Genomic DNA, 16,969 nt, shown 5'->3' on the forward strand with positions numbered 1-16,969 from the left:
GGGAGGGCTGGAGCGGGTCCCCGTTTTGTGCTGCAAACCCTGGGGTGTGCGCCTCTGCGGCTGTGGGTATGCGGGGGCGGGGGGGGGGGGAGCAGTAGGGGTGCGGTCTGGAATGCACGGCAGGGTGCACGGAGGAAGGGCCCCTAGAAGTTGCTGGAAGGCTCACTTTGAAGTTGAGTTGCTGTGTTTTGGTGAGGGAGGGCACGGGCTGCATGGAGCACTCAGGTGGCCACTTTGTCCAGGGGCTTCCTTCCTTCCGAGCCCCAGGCAGCGGTTAGGCCAGACCCGAGACACCCCTCGGTTTTCCGGACCTGAAGGGGTCTGTTGGACCCCTCCCCTTCCCTCGCACTCTCCCCGCCCCCTACTGGGTGCAGAATAGGCCCACCTGCCTGCGTGTGCCTGTAGGTGTCCCTGCCCGGGACCCACAGAGCTGAGCCTCCCCCAGCTGCGGGCGGCCTGCAGGGGCTTAGGCCCCTTTCCATGGAGGGTCCAACTGACTGCTGCCCTGTGTGGAGAGGCCCTGGGGGAGGCTTGGGGAGGGGGCTCCCTGCACGGAGCCTCCAGCCTCCTCCAGCCGGCCCAGACATGTGCCCACCCTCCAGAAAGATCTGATGGCTCCCAGAAGAGGGGTGGGGGGACCTTGGGCAGGCACGGGGGAGCTGATCGCAGCCCCTGTGCCCCAGACCAGGGTGGTCCGGGCCTGGAGGTTGGGGCCCCGAACCCACCGCCTGGCCCCAAGATACGCCTCTCTCTCTGCCTCCTTCTCCCCCCGACTTGGGCCCAGGTGGGGTTGGCTCTGTGTGGGCCCCTCAGGACCTGGCCCTCCTGGGACTGCGAGAAGGCCTCCCCCCAGCATCCTCAGGCGGCCCCTGGGGGGTGGGGGTGGGGATGGGTAAGGGTGACCCCCATCCCCCCATCCCCCCTGCAGCTCCCCTTCCTCACCCCAATGTGCACTTTAATTTGACCATCCCTGAGGACCCTGGGGAGACGGCCAGCCCGCCCCGGCCGTCAGCAGAAGGGCTCGCTCGCTCTCCCTCTCTCCCCTCCGGTCCAGAGTGGGAGCGGCCCCCGACCCGAGGCCAGGTCACGCAGGGGTGCACTGGCCCGGTGGGGGCAGTGGCGCCTGCACAGAGAAGGCCTGACCGCCACTCAGGCCAGCACAATGTCCCGCGACCTCTGTCCCCTAATTGTTTAAAACCGCCGTCTGTTTTGTTGTTCTGGGTAAGGAAGGCAAGAGCTATATATAGGTAAAACTTTAATACTTCAATGTGAATGGGTTCTGAGCTCCCCCTGTGCCCCGGGCGGGCCAGGCCGAGCGTTTTGCACTAATGTGTCCCGCGGTGGACGTGGGTCCGGAGCGTTTGCAGACGGGCATGGCTGATGATTGTATCTGCCGGGGCGCTCCCTCCGCGTCCTGAATGTTCCGCAGGGCGGGCGGCGGCGGGCCTGGGCTCGGAGGGGCCTTCCAGAGTGCCTTAGCATCTTCCAATCATTTTTCCCAAGGAAAACCAATTAAGAAAACCGGACCCTCCCCCTCCTCTGTTTACAAGACGGCTAATTCCTGTCCCGTGAGCGTGACCCTGACTCACCCAGACCCTGTAGACCGAGAGACAAGCCACTCAGTATTTATGACATTTCTGCACCTTTACTCCCAAGCTTGACTATTAGCAATATGCATACACTATGTAGAGTCTATTATAGAGCTAAGTTAGACCCGCGCCTTTTTGAGGAGGAGAGAAGGGACTGGACCCCGTCAGAGCGGACGTGGCGGGCAGCCGGCTGGGCGCCCATCCTCCCCCGGCGGACGGGCTGTGCCACAGGAGGCAGCTGGGACGGAGTGCAAAAGGTCCAGGAGAAGGGACGGGTAGATGTGACAGATACTGTGAGCTGGCGGGGCCCCCCCGGCCTGGCCGGGGCGCCTCAGTACTTGAATTCTGTCTTGTTTTCTGCACTGTGTCTGGTCTCACCCAGAGTTCTCTGTGGTTGCTTAACTTTGCGTTTGGTTCGATTGTCTTACCTTGCCCCTGAATGTGGCCGTGGCCGGGGATTAGAGGCCAGGGGAGATAGCTTCCCAGGGGCGGCCTGCAGCCCCTCTCCGGCTGCCGTGGTGCTGGCTGACCGTGGGCCTGGGGTTCACATCTCGTCCGCGCAAGCGAGCTCACTCGCTGGCTCCTGGGCGGCGTTTGTGTTTGGAGCTGGAAGGAAGGCAGAGGGGGAGGGGCGCGGCGGGGGGGCGGGGCCGGAGCATCTGCGGGGACTCTTGGTGTGCCCGGCCCTGACCTATCCCCACCGAACGGCAGAACTTTCTAGCACCAGCCCAGTACCACCCCCAGCCATTTACCGCCTAGACTCCCCTCAGATGGGTTATTTTTATGGAGATGCCTTGATGCCCGCGGAAAGAGGCCGATGGCCCATTAACCGACCGAAAACTGCGCGAAAACCTCTGTTTGCCTCTGCCAGCAGTAAATCCTAAACACAGAATTGAGAGTTCATAGCTGTCTTGAGCTTTAACTACTGTGATGCATAAATGTGTCATCATGTCAGCCAGCCAGCTCCGAATACCCGCCACCCGCCACCGGGAGGTCGTTAGGGCTTGGTACAAGATGCTTCTAACATGGCCAAGGTTCTGGGTTCCGTTTGTTTGTTTGTTTTGTTTCTTCGAGAAAAAAAAAAAATGAAAAGGAAAATTATGCAGAATCTGGAGCGTTCAGATTGGACAACCTGCTTGAATTCAGATCAACCCCTTCATTGTTAGCGTTTTGCACATGATTGTAATTTTTATGTCAAAAGAAGCCAAAACTTGCAATACTATTTTTAGCAGACAAAAAAAAAAAAAAAAGAACTTAAGTATAAAATGTATAAATATTTTTGACTTGAACATGTGGATGGCACTGGGTGCAAACAGACCATTCATGCTTTGGACGGAATGTTTGGGAAAAAGAGCCTTTTGATAAAGGAGACTGTCGCCGCCATATGGTCTGGTGGGGGTCGTTAGGTAGTGCTGTAACTCACGACTGTTAATAAACGAATGAGATCACTGTCCCTGTGCCGTGGAGGAGGTCTGTTTCCTGAGCCCCGAGCTCCGTTCCGGCCCCGCAGGTGCGTCCTCTCTCCTTTCTGCTGCTACTCAGCAGAGTCAAGATTGTTGCTTTCTCGCCGTGGCTGACGCTGCACCGGTAACTCGACCCTACAGACGCGTCCGCCGGCCACCGGGAAACCCAGGGCTTCTGTCACGCTCAGAGCCGATTCGTGAGGTGGAAATCCGTTACAAACAAACAGAAGGATGTGATCGTTCATTGTATAGCGCTTTGTAAAATTCACATTTACGGAATAATAAAGTCAGTTCAAACCCAGCTGCCCGCACCTTGCTTGGTCAGTGCGACTGGGGAGACGCTGGGGAGCCAGGGAGAAGGCCGGCTGTTGGGCAGGTGACCCAGTGACTCGGGTCGCCCTCAGGACCCAGGATCCCCAGGTGGGGGAAGGGCCATCCCCAGGCTCCGTGCCCACGGGCCCCCCACCCCGGGGTGGGGGGGTTATGTGCTTGTGGGAGGGCTCCGGGCTGAGCTGGGAGGGGCTCCTTTCCTTTTTGTTGTCTGCCAGCTGGGAAAGCCACCTCACCTGCCTCACCTGCCTACCACCCGCCAGGTGTGCGGCTGCTGCCAGCTGTGCCCCGGCCACCTCCTCCTGGGCCGGGCCTGCCCCCAGGTGGACAGAGGGGGGATTGCAAATGGACAGCAGGTCCCCTGGCCGGACTGGGAGCCCCCGGTGTCCGGGGGGACACTCCCATCTCCCAGCCGTCTCTGGAACTGTCCCCCTCAGGCCAGCTCTGGACTGGGGTTCTCAGATTCAGGCCTGGCAGCTCTCTGCCCCCTTCGTTTCTCTGCTGAGAGCTCGCCCTGAAACCAGAGCGCTGGGCAAGGGAGGCCATGCCTCAGGGTGTCCCTGAGACCTGGACTGGGCCCTCCATGTGCTTCCCACACCCGGGCACCTGTGTGGCAGGCCCCCGTCTTCTCATCGGCACCCCCGGTTCTTGCCCGGGCTGAGCCACGGGTGTATTTGCTGACTTGTTTATCGAGCTTCCCCGGGGGGTGGGGGGGGGGGCCTGTAGGTCTGCTTCATGGTGGTGTCCCCAGAATGGGGTCCCCTGGAGCCACGGCCAGCACGGAACAGGCACAGAGTCTAAAATGGGCGCACGTGGTTTTCAAATGGGTGCTCTACCCCGGGGACCCCTGCATCAGCGGGTACGCTGGCTTGGGTCAGCACATCACGCCGTCTCCCCCGGAATGCCCAAGGAGCCTGGCCCAGGCAGGGCTGGGGACCTGGGTGTGCCTGTGCCCACCCCTCTGCCAAGCCCAGCTCCGGCCACCAGCACAGTGTGTCACTTCAGATCTTGTTTTCAGAGCTGTTCCCTGCCACCCCCATTCCAGCTGACCAGCGTCCTCTCTGGCCCCTTCCCGCTGCGGCCTCACAGCTCTGGACGCGGTGGAGATACCCCTCCTCTGGGCCATGGGACACACACCTGGGAGGCCCCAAAGCCCCCTCACAGGCCTCCAGATGCCCCATCCGGGTGGTCTGGGGCCGACTGAGGCCCGTGTGCGGTGGGAGTGCGAGGAGGGTCCCGGCTTGGAACCCAGTTCGGAGGGGGGGACCCTGTGGCACGGGGACCCGCCTGGCCCAGCGTGTCCCAGTGTTTCAGGAGGAGGGGGAGCCCGGCACCTGCCGGCCTGTGCTCTGTCCCCTCCGGCCCCTGTCCTTCAGCGGCCTCCCTGCCCTTGCAGCCTCCACAGAAACTGGCTGAGGCATCAGAACCTCAGCCCCTCCTCTCAACCCTTTGTCCTGATCTGGGAGGGGGTGCAGCGTCAGCAGGCCCGAGGCTGTGCCCTGGAGCCCTTTGTCCTCCGCACAAAGGGTCCGAGCCCTGGGGAACGGGTGGTCCCGAGCCTGTGGAGGAAGGGCCCCGGGGTCCCGGCTGTGCACAGGCCAGGGTGAGGGCCCGGCCAGGGTGGGGGGGGTGGTGAGCAGGGAGGAGGGACGGCCCGGGCAGGAGCCACACTGGTCACCTTTGTGCCAGCTCCCACTCGTTGATAAGCCTGGGTGGCGTATTCGTCACAACCCGCTCTGGATGGGCACCACCCCTCCCCGGAGGGGGCACGGAGGCCCTGTGCCGTCACCCCGTGCCATGCTGGCAGTGACCCAGCCCATCTGCTGCTGCTGAGGAGGCCTGGGGCGGCTCGGTCACAGCTCTGCGTTACGTCCGCTCGGTCAGGTGGCCCCAGAAGGGCCAGGTGGGAGGGTCCACTCAGCAGTGGACACAGACGCTTGTCCAAGGACCACGGAGGGATCTTCCTCGGGAAGGAAGGAGAACGGTGGGCAGGCCGGCCGCGGTTAGGGCCCTGGGCTGGGAGGGAGGGAACGGCCGGGGAGGAGGGACAGGGTGTTCAGATGCACCCAGCTCTCCGGTATGTCGGCCACCGAGGCACCCACGTGTCTGGGCACTCGGGGGACGGGCAGGGGGTGAATTGGGCGACAATGTCGACAGAGCTCCTGCTGTGAGGGTAGGGGTCACGGAGGCCGGGCTGCCTGGGCGCCCGAGGGCGGGGCGCGAGGCCATCCCCCGTGGGCGCTGCCTCTTGGGCCCCCCTGGGGTGACCAGTGCAGAGAGCTGGGAGGGGCCCCGGGAGCCTGCTAAGGAGGGGGTGGGGACACATCAGGTGGCCTCAGTAGGAATGCCACAGAAGAGCAGGGCTGGACGGGATCTCTGGCCCAGATCTGCCCTGCCCTTGTGGCCCACCTCCGGGGTCCCCGTCGTCTGAGGGAGGCTGTTCTGGGTGGGCCCGGGGTGTGGCAGGTTTGTGACTGGGAGCCTACAGAGAGAGGGGGCGGGGCGGGGCAGGGCGGGCGCAGGGACCAACGAGGCAGTGTGGCCCAGGCAGTGGCGGCCCCGGGGGTCTCGTCTGGGCCCCCCTCCCACACACACCGGGGAGGCAGGTCTCGCTGAGCAGAAGCTGGTCCCAGCCCTCTGGGACCCGTAACTGCCTAACTGCTCCGGACAGACAGGGAGCTGGGAGGTGGATGCCCTTGCCGCAGGGGGAGGGGCGCGGAGGCCCTGATTTCCAGGAAAGGCAGCCTGTTTCTCTAGGGCTGGCCATCAGGGGCCGGGGAGAGCAAGGCCTTGCCCAGCGCCAGCCAGGCTGGCACAGAGCCCACGTGCACGGCCTGGGGCTGCCCGGCTCCTGCCTCAGGTCCCTTTTCGCATGAGGGACGGGCTGGTGCGGGGGTGTGGCTGTTTCCCGGCAAGGAGCCAGCCACGCTTGTCCCTCTGGCCTCCCCACGGTGGAGCAGGTTCTGGAAAAGGGCTTCCCCAGCAGCGCTGGCACCTTGTTCGGGAGGCCGCTCTGCCTGGTCACGGAGGTTCCAGGGCGCCCCACGCTGGCACCCCAGACAAGCCACCCCTCGGGCCATACAGCTCTGTGGCCTTTGCCCTGCTCAGACCCTGGCCGGCCCTGGTCCTGGAGGGGGCAGAGGACAGAAGTTCACCCTCCAGGAAGAAGTCCTGGCCCCCAGCTGGGGGGCTGCACCGGGGCGGGAGGGGAGGAAGGTCACCCCTGGCGGCCGGCCGGGTGTTCACATCCAGCCCCCCCAGGAACAGTCGGTGAGGCAGGGGGTGGGGAACTTGGCCTCCACAGACCCCGATGGTCTGGGTCTCCAACCTGAGCTTTTTCCAGAGCACTCCCACCCTCCCACCAGGCGCTGGAGGCCCGAAACAGCTTGGGGCTGGGAGGGCATTTCCTGCCCTGAGGGAATTAGCGCCTCGTGGACCCCGAAACGCCTCCCTGCCAACCGGGCCCTGCTTGCTCAGCTGTGCGATCCTTCATCCATCAGCCCCCCTCCCCGCCCCCCGCCCCCCCCCCGGCCCCTGGTCCTCCATCCCCCCAGGGACCCTGGCCTGCACGAGAGCCGATGATTTGAGGCCGGGCTCGGAGCCCCGAACTGTGATATGGACGCACATGTTCCCGCCTCCGGACCTCGGCTTCGGCTTCTGGGCTGCAGGGTCCCTGGGGCCCTCGCTCTGGGAGACCCTGAGTCCTCCCCACCTGCCTGAAAGCCAGAGCCGCTGGGCTCAGGTCTCTGGTGGGGAACTGTTTTGGCTACTTTTGTCACTACGAACGACACCCACAAAAATCACAGCACACGCAGATGGCCAGGATCCCTGTGGGGACCTGAGGGGGCTGGGGTGGGGGAGGAACGCACCTGCTACCCCTGCGGGAGACCACACCGTACCTCGGGCCTCCCGGGGGTGGGGGTGGGGTTGAGCTTGACCCTGCTGACCTCTGCAGGTCTGGTGTTCATGCAGGACTTCACTGAAGCCCCAACACAACCCTGTGAGGCGATCTCATTGTAGCCCGTTTTTCAGACAGGGAAACTGAGGCTCAGAGGTGTTGAAGGGGTCTCCCACCACAGCCACTCCCGGTCTCCTCACCCCCACCACGAGGGGGGCCCTCAGCCCTTCCTCTGAGGAGGGAAGGAATGGGGCACCTGGCCTGGCCTGCCGGGTGACCCGGGGCTCTTTGAGGAAGACGAGGGTTGAGGGGCCCAGAGCGGAAGTCACCTGCCTGGGTGGCCCCTGGGGTTGGGAGAGCAGGGGAGGGGCGGGCAGCCTGGCTCAGCGTCACCCCGAGGGGCTCCAACCTCCGAGGGGTGACAAGGAGCCTCGGAGACTCTTTCAGACAGAGAGGCTCCAGTCAGACCGGTGGGCACGTTCCCCAGTCAGGGTCCCCAGAGAAAAGACAGGTGTGGTCCTAAGGTGCCAGCCTCGTGCCATAAGGTGGGAGCAACCCAAATGTTGGTCGGAGGTGAGCGGGTCGAGCGGACCCCTCAGGGTCTGCGTGGACACAGAGGCAACCTCACGCTTTCCAGCCTGACCGCAGCCCCACCACCCAAAGAAACAGGGAGGGGAACTCACGGCCCTGCACACGGCTGGCCAAGTCGGCCGGCCTCGAACGCCATTTCAGAAGCCAGACGGAGATTCCTGCTAAGGGTTTGCTGGATACCGGCCGGGCCCGGGCCAGCTCTGTCTCAGCTGTGACCCACACAGGTGCCCACCCCTCTTCTGGCTGCAGCTCCTGGCTTCAGAGTTCTTGAAGCTTCAGCCGAGGGCCAGCAGGGAGTAATTGGGGTCTGGGGTGACGCTTTGAGGGGGACACTGTGACCGGCCACAGGAACTCTGAGAGCTCCCTCTTGGGGGGGCCTCTGCATTCAGCCCCAGGGCCCCCGTCACTTCCAGGAGCCCCCGCCCACAAGGCTCCCCGGTCTCTCGTGGGGAGGCCATCGCCCGTGACCACTCTCCCCACGCTCTGTAGCCTGCAGAGCCCGGGGCCAGCACAGGGGCGTGGCCGCGGCACACAGCCCCGCCCCCACGGAAGCCCACAGAGCCCCTGCCCACCTTGTCCCTCGCCAGGTCCTGAGAGCTGATGGGCTGTGGAGAGGGGCGGGTGCTCCCAGCTTTTTGCTTCCTGTGGTCACCCACACCACACAGATGGGGAACTGAGGTCATATGGTGGGGGGTGGAGCTTGGGGCAGGGAGGGGTGGCCTCTGGCCCGGGACAGACTCTGACACTTGGGAAGCGGCTCCGGGCTTGGACTGGCTGCTTCTCTCCCGTGGCAAATACAGTGGGCTGAGAAGACAGGCCCAGCTCTTTGTCTGGGGACATTGGGCAGGGCAGCGGTGCGGGGAGGCGGGGATGGAGGGCAGAGGAGGGGGGGGGGCCTGGACTCCCCTCCTGGGGGCCCTGCAGGGGCTGAAAAGGGTCCCTCTGGGCTCAGAGACTGGCTGCAGGGGCCCTCGAGGTCTGTGTCTCCACACAGGCCCTGGGCAGCCGCTGGGCCTCAGGACCCGACGCGCCCCTTCGAGAGCCCCCCCAGGCCAGGGCTCCACACAGACCGGGGACGGCCTGGGCTGGAGGGCCGGTGCCCTGTGCTCCTGGGCTCCTGGACCTGTGCCCTGGGGCCTCCAGGGACTCTCGGCCACCCCAGTCCCAGGGGACATGCCAGGAGGAGGGGTGCACCGCCCGGCGCCGGGCCCGGGAACGTCTCCAGGACAGAGCGGCAGAGCCCCTCCCGAAGGGGAAGCTGGACTTTGGTTGGAAGGGACCCATCAGGCCACCCCGGCAGATCAGGGGAGACCGGCAAGGCTGGGGGGGATATTAGGACCTGAAGCCAAAATGCTCGGGTGAGCCCAGCCTCGATCAGATGGGCTTTGCTGGAGACCCAGCCCTGGTGGGAATACAGAAGTGATTAGGCCTAAAAGCTCGGGCCATTTAGCTTTTATTCGATTGGCAGAGAGGCCCTCTGTGCCCTCTGCTTTTTGCCGTTTGATTATATGTCTGTGCTCAAAATACGGTTCCTGGAATGTAGGCAGCAGGCAGGACTCATTGGAATGGAAATCAATTTGATTAGCGAGCAGTCGATTACCGTGAGGACTGAGGCTGTGATCCAGGCGGAAGCCAGCTCCACAAACATGGAACTTTCTGAACGCGCCTGTGTGGAGGGGCTCACTCCGGAGGGGCCGAGGCTGAGGTAGGCCAGGCCCGCCCGGGTACTCGCGGGGCGGGAGGTATGGCGGAGCTCTCCCTCCTCAGCCTCGGCATGTGCTTGACTCCCCTGGGCCTCGGCTTTCCCCTCCATGAAATGGGATCAGGCCGCTGCTGCCGGGAGGAGTTTGGGGCCTCAGAGGGGCCGTGCATGATGGAGAGTGAGTGCCGGCCGGGTGGGTTCTGCTCAGGCAGGAATCCGGTTCCCCAGCCGCACATACTCGGACCCCTGGAGGATGCCAGTGGGTGATTCTGTACCGAGAATCCAGGGAAAGCTGGTCCAGCAGCCAGAGCCAATTTCCCGAGAGACAGGGGAGGCCGAGAGGAGCCTGGGCCTGGCCACTCTGAACCTCAGTCTCGTCCTCTGTAAGTGGAACCTCTGTTCTGACCGTGTCCATCAGGCCTGCAACACACTGCAGGAACACGGTCACTGCGGCCCCCCCTCTGGTCCTCCTCTGCTGAAAGCAGGAGTGTGAAGGGTCTGACCCTCAGCCTTCACACCTGCACGGAGTCGGGTGCCTCTCTGCACGGCCTTCTCCTAGGGATCCCTCCAGCAGAGGCTGGGCCCGGGCCACTGTGGCAGGGCCCAGGCACGTGCAGGCCCAGATCGGAGAGGCAGGCCTGTCTCTGGCCCTCTCCCCGTTCCTGCGTCAGAGGCACACTGTGTCCCTGCTTCCCACACACAGCAGAGGGCAGCCCCAGGGCTCCCTAGGTAGGCCTGGCACAGTGTGGGCCCCTGGCAGGACACGGCCAGGCCTTCAGCAGACGCCCAGCACCTCTGCGCTGGTCACGACGAGGCACCCTGGGCGAAGGCAGCTCCCGGGCACATGATGGGGGTGGACAGAATGGGACCCGGGCAGCCCCTTTCATCCCCTCAGCCGGGCATCCTTGTGCAGTGAGCAGCCTGCACCCATGTGCACGGCGGCCCTGCTCTTGGGAGCCACATGGGCTGTGACAGGGTCCCGGCCCCATCCTCTGGCTGGGGGACTCTGGAGTCACTTAACCTGTGTGAGATTTTGTGAATTAGAGAAAACAGTTTCTACCTCACCGAGGTGGCATGGAAATCGGAAATCGGAAATCCCCTATTTGCTATGTATAGAGCACCGACTGGATGCACCAAACGAAGTGGCTGGTGCGCAGCAGGGGCTCAGTAACCGTGGCTGCCACGGCCGGACCCACGTGCCGAGGGCCACCCTGGTCGCTCTTCCTCACGCGCCACAGAAAGCAGTGATGGTCTCCATCCGACGGGCGGATCCGCCGCCGCCGAGGACGCTTGCCCACACGTCTGTGCCCCCGGCGGGGCCGCGGTTCTCAAAACGCCGAACGCGGACCTTCCACGGGACCCAGCTGTGCCACCCCCCGGCCACGCGCCCCAAACAACTGAAGACCGATGTTAGGACCAAAACCCGTCCTCGCACGTTCCCGGAGCGCTATTCACCGCGGCCAGAGGGAGGGACCATCAGACGAGTGAACGGGGGTCCCCCGGGCGGCGGGATGTTACTCCACCAGGAAAAAGGGAGGAGATGCCGATTCCCGCGGCGACGCGGAGGAACCTTGAAAACGCGGCCCTGCGTGAGGGAGGCCGGGCACACGAGGACACGCAGCGTGGGATGCCACGTGAAACGTCCAGGACAGGCAGCTCCACGGACAGAAAGCAGGTCGTTGGCGCCAGGGGCTGGCTGCTGACTATGGGCACACGGTGTCCTTTCGGGGGGAACGTTCTGAAACTGGAGGGTGGTGAAGGCTGCAGCATCAGAAATGTGCTTAATGCCATCGAACTGTGCAGTTTATAACGCTTAACTGTAAATCTTGTCTCTGCTGTATTTGGCCACAATTTTTAAAATGTATTATTTTTTTAATTTTCGAAACGTATTTTTGAGACAGAGAGAGAGAGAGAGAGAGAGAGCGAGCAGGGGAGACACAGCATCCGAAGCAGGCTCCGGGCTCCGAGCCGTCAGCACAGAGCCCGACGCGGGGCTGGAACTCACGAACCGCGAGATCGTGACCCGAGCCGAAGTCGGATGTTCAACCGACTGAGCCACCCGGGCGCCCCGCCACAATTTTTTTAAAGTTTGTTTATCTCGAGAGAGAGAAAGAGCGAGTGGAGGGGGAGCAGAGAGAGGGAGAGAGAGACTCCCACGTGGGCCCCGTGCTGTCAACGCAGAGCTCAACACGAGGCTCGAACCGGCGAACTGTGAGATCGTGACCTGAGCTGAAATCAAGAGCCGGATGCTTAAGCAATGGAACCACCCCGGTGCACCCCTATTTTGCCACAATTTCAAAAATAACTCCTCACGGCCAGTGGGTGGTGGGGCTGAGTCAGGCCGGGCGTGACCCTCCACCCGACACCGTCCCAAATAGGGGCTTGGTGCTGGGGGTCCCGCCAACCCCCCGGGGGCTCGGAGTGCTGAGCAGACAGGTGCAGGAGGGAGGTGTTCCGGCAGAGGGGGGGGGGGTGGTTCTGCACCAGGCGAGCCCTTGTCTGCGATATGAGGTCTGGGGTAGAAAATCCACACCTGCCAGAGGTGACTGACTTTGCTCAAGCGGGCAGCATGGAGGCAAAAGCCCGGCCCACGCGGGGGCAGGTGACAGGGGCGAGGGGACGCTGTTAGCCACACGGTGGAGCAGGAGGGAGGCCCGGTGCAGCACAGAGCCAGCCCCGGGCGCTCTGGCCCCAGACCGAGCTACGCGACCCCTTCCAGACCAGGGGTGACCTGGGTCAGGAGGGGCTTCCAAGGGCAGCTGCTTCCAGAAACCTGGGGAAGGGAGGGCTGGGGACAAGGCTGGAGAGGTGCAGGGCAAGGCGGCCATCCAGCAGGCCAAGGGGAAGGGACCAAAGAGCCAGTACACTCCCTGTCCCGATGCCCCCCCAGGCGTCACCAGAAGCCTCTCCGTCCCCCCCAAGGTCCGCCAACCCCTCCAGGCTCCCATCCCCCAGGCCTGTCAACTATCTTGTCCCCTTTACAGAGAGGCCCTGTGAGTGGCCCCCGGCCACCCAGCACGTGGAGGAGAAGCCAGCCGATTCTCTGAGTCCAGTGTCCAGGATCGGGGGTCATGAGGGTCACCCGTTGGGGCAGTGGCCCCACGGGCACCCACTTTGCGTTTGCGGAGACCCTGGCCCGTGTCCAGGGAGGGTCTGTGGGCACTCTGGGCAGCCGTCAGGGGCCAGGAGAGGCTTCCTGCTGGAGGTGCCCCGGGGTGAGCGCTGAGCGACATCAGGGCAGAGCCCTGCCGGGGGGAGAGGGGAGCTCCTGCGGCCTCGAATGCCAGGCCCAGGACTCCCCTGTCTGCAGGCAGACTCCCGGGCTGGCTCTGGGGCCGCGCTCCCAGGAGAGAAGCCGGGCCAGGAGAGAAGGTCCGGCCCCGGAGAGAAGCCGGGCCAGCCCGGCGGGAGGAGGTCCGGCCCAGGAGCCTCAGCTGCGCGAGTGAGGCCGGCACCTGTCTCCGTGCTGCTTGGAGTCACGTGCTCCCTGCATTTGTATTTCCTGGAGCAGATGGTGGGTGCAGTAACACTTTAAATTAAGGATTCCAGAAGCACATTAAATTTAGATTTAATAAGACAGTTATTGTATGGAAATTAAAGACCCATCGATGATGATTCTTTGATTATTGAGGGTGCAATCATTTACCGCGTTCATCGTGCGGACGGCGCCTGAGTGCACGCGGGGAGCGAGGCTGGCTTCTGCAGCCCGGCCGGCCCTGGACACCCGCCCTGCCCGGACCCTTGGTCTGCAGAGCCCTGTCCCTCCAGGGCCCAGCAGTGCTCAGTGGCCGAGCCCACCCGGCCAGGTGCCGTCCTCAGGCTGGCCTGGAGGGTGTCCCGGAATCCTCTAGAAGCTGCTCTTTGTTTTGCAGGAAAGGAAACTGAGGCTGTGAGAGAGATTGGATGTGGCCTGGCACGGACGGCTGGGGAGGAGGGTGGGGAGCCCAGGGAGCCGCAGGGGCAGGGAGGGGAGCCCCTAAGCATCGCTGAGCGGGGACGGTGGCGTGGGGGGCACTTCCCGGCCTTGGCCCGTCCCTCCCAGCACTGGCCTCCCCAGGCTCTCCCCTCCTCCCACCCGGTGGGGGATTCCGGGAGCAGGGCCCCCCCCCCCCGCCACTCAGTCCCCAGGGGGCCCCCACTTCCCCTCGAGCCAGGGGCTGGAAGCTGCTGAGTGCATGATGATCTCTTGTGGCTGCAATAAATCTGGTCACTTTGTCCTCCCCGAGACAGGAGGCGAGGTTCCTCGTCTCCAGACTGGAGGAAACCGGCTTCCGAACCTCGAGCAGATTAACACCTCCTCCTGCCGTTCCTGTAACTGTCAGCCACACGATTGGTAATCAATCGCTTTGGCCCTAAAAAATGGGCGTTTATCACCTGCTTCAGGGGGAGCTGGTGGCCTGTGCAGGTGGCCTGGCCGGGTGGGGTCTGAGCACAGCCTTCGGTCAGTCCCGCGGATGCCCCGTGAGGCTGGGCCGGGGGGCCGGGGACACTGGGTCTGCCTCGGGTCCTGCGGCGCCCAGGCCTCCGGGGGCGAAGGTCGGCCACGCACTTCCTCCGTGAAGGGGGCCGATTGGCCCAACGCTTGCCCCTGGCCCCTCTTGGTCACCTCCGAGAAAGGGCCTCGCAGCGAAGGAGTAGGAAGGTCAGGAGGGAGGTGGTAGTCTACCAGGCAGGACGTCTCAGGGCAGGGGCAAGGCTTGGGCCCAGGGTCCACCCTGCAGCCGGGTGGGTGCACCCAAGTGTGGGTCATCCCTGGCTAAGGTGGCCAGATTTAGCGAGTAAGAATACAGAACACCTAGTTAAATCTGAATTTCACGCACAAATAATTTTTTTAGTATGAGTATGTCCCATGCAATTTTCAGACATGCTTATATTTTTAAAAATCATTACTTATTTGAAATTTAAAATTTACGGGGCATCCTGTACTTTACCTGGCAACCCTCCCTGCCCCACGCTGGCTCTGTGTTGCTCCGGCCCCTCCCTCCATGTGCCATTGGCCTTCTTCCATCTCTGCCACAGGACCTTTGCCCACGCCACTCCCTCTGCCAGAGCCACCCTTCCCTTTTGCCCTGGATGCCTCACTCGGCCCACAGCCCAGGCTCAGTATCCCTTGCGGGGTTGGGAGGCAATGGACAGTGGCCTCATCCCAGGTAGCAGCAGACTGTCACTTGTTAATGGCTCTCTGCACGGCTTTACCCGGACTTGTATTTTGGATTGAGATCAAGACCTTGTCTGCCCCCGTCCAGCCCTGGGTTGGGCACAGCACTGCTCTGGGGGCGCCCTGCCGACCACAACACAGGACTGGCCTTTTGAGCCTCCGTTTCCTCGTTTGTAAAGGGGGGTGGTGCCCATGTGAGAACCCTGGTTTCTGGTGATGGTGGCACCCTGACTGCTTTCCTTAGGTGGGGGGGAACCCAGAGAGTCCAAGGGGGGATGGCAGGAGGGGCCCGGGAGAGCCCAGCAGGAACGGGGGACCTGCCCCCACCCCAGAGAGACCGGGGCACCCAGGCCCCCCCTCCTTGGGAGCCAGGAAGGCGGCATTGTGCCTGGGCTTCCGGAGATGGTGGTGCCGGGTCAGAACCCAGAGGCCAGAGAGCCTGTCCTAAATTCCTTCCCAGATGAGGTTGGTCAGCTCACCCCACACGGCAGCCCGCCTGGGAGGACAGAGAAGGGACCCCCATCGGAGGGGTCGAGGCCCCTCCCCCAGATCCCACCACCCTGCAGCCCGGAGGGCGGCCACACTGGCCGTGCACAGAGGCGGGAAGCGGAGACCCTCAGGGGTCTGGACGCCAGGCTGGCACCGGGCCAGGCTGCCAGGTTGGGGGGGGACGGCTGGCACCGGGCCAGGGTGCCAGGTCGGGTGGGGGGGGGGACGGGTGGGAGGGGAGGACCCCGAGCAGCCCAGCCCTCGGGAGACGGGCCTCCACATCTCCACCTTCTGCCTTGCTCGTCTCCTCCTGGCCGGGATCTGCCCGTGGGCACTGCTCACTTCTCGTGTTTAACCAGCGCGGCTTCGTCTGGGAAACTGTCAGCGGCAGTCTGCAAACACCCCTTCCCGCTCTGCCGCACCGCCTGCCAAGCGCCACCAGCCGACAGCTTGGCTGGCAGTCGGCTCGCACAGGCTGCCCGGCCTGGAACCCGGCTTCTCGCTGGTGGCCGGGGAGGGCTGTCCGCCGCCGTGCGCTGGGTCTTGCGACCTCACGACGGGGCTGCGGCCCCCCCCCCCACCGCGTCCCCCGGCCTCCATCCAGAGCAGCGTCCGCGGCCCCGAGGCCCCACAGGCCCGGGAGGATCGGCACCCCAAGGCTTGGAGATGCCGTGGGAGGAATTACCGAACTCTGGGGAGACAGGAGGTGTGGGAAAAGAGGAGAAGCCCTAGGAGGGAGCACGTGTCACCGAGGCTTGGGGGACAGGCCACCTCTTGAGGTCAGCCTGTGCCAACCCCCGAGTCCCCTTCTTTCCTGCGACACGGCTGCCAACACCCACCCTGCTGGGGGTGACTGAGGCCCAGGACCTTCTCAGCAGAGCTGGGCCCTCCAGGAAGGAAGTAACACCGCAGGACGGACCCCTGCGTGCCCGAGGGGCCGGCCGGTCTCACCCCAGTCAGACCCTGGGGCGTGCTGGCTGGGCAGCCTCTGGGGGGTCCGGAGCCCAAGCAACACCGCTCCCCTGCAGCGCAGGCTCCCCAGGCTGGAGGGAGAGGTTTGGGGCTCCCTGGGAGCGGCCCTCGCCCTGGTGCCTGGAACCCCCCCGCCTCTGACTGCCCCCAGGGGCCCCCCGGAGCGCCCGCGGTAAGTGTCCAGGCTCAGCCTTTAGGACTGGGTTGCACACTCTGAAATTAATAATCATGCTGTCTCATGGCCTCATAATTAAGTGTCTGTTCATTCCGATTATTGTCAGAGAGTGATTTGTTGTCCTCTAGGCAATAAAAATCAACCTGCTTCAGGAGGGGGCCTGGGAGCCGCTGTCACCCCCCTCCGTCTGCAGCCGGGGGGCCGTCCTCGCAGGCTGGTGGACCCTCGGCCTTCGGCTTTCTTTGCGGACACCCCGGGGGCGCGGAGGTGCCCTGGGACGCAGGCAGAGCGGGCCCTGCGCTGGCCTCAGGCTCAGGGGCTCCGGGGAGAAGGTGTTCGGCCCCCGAGTGCTGTGCCCCCAACACTTGTGCCCACACACACGTGTGAACATGGCATACTAAGGGTGGCTCCCCAGGGCCGGGGGTCTCTGGTTAGGAGCCCCACCTGTGCCTCGGAAGGGGCTGATATCCGTCACGACCTGTCTCCTGGGGCCGAGGGACAGAGAGGGGTCCTGCCGAATGGTGGTGGAAGGAAAATGTGCTGGACCGTCTCCAGGCCCCCGCCGTCCCTCCCCGCCTACGTCTGGGCCCCCTCTTCTATGA

General features: G+C 64.0%; 1 long non-coding RNA gene across 1 annotated transcript; it reads left to right on the top strand.

Moving 5' to 3' along the window:
* The first annotated feature begins 4,934 nt into the window (after positions 1-4,934).
* Positions 4,935-13,196, top strand: LOC144614093 (uncharacterized). Its single transcript, XR_013551613.2, has 2 exons — positions 4,935-5,366; positions 9,415-13,196. It is a non-coding gene; the product is annotated as an uncharacterized LOC144614093 (long non-coding RNA).
* Positions 13,197-16,969: the final 3,773 nt, after the last annotated feature.

This window comes from Panthera onca, chromosome D4 (assembly GCF_046562875.1).
Source record: "Panthera onca isolate mPanOnc1 chromosome D4, mPanOnc1 haplotype 2, whole genome shotgun sequence".
Lineage (NCBI taxonomy): Eukaryota > Metazoa > Chordata > Mammalia > Carnivora > Felidae > Panthera > Panthera onca.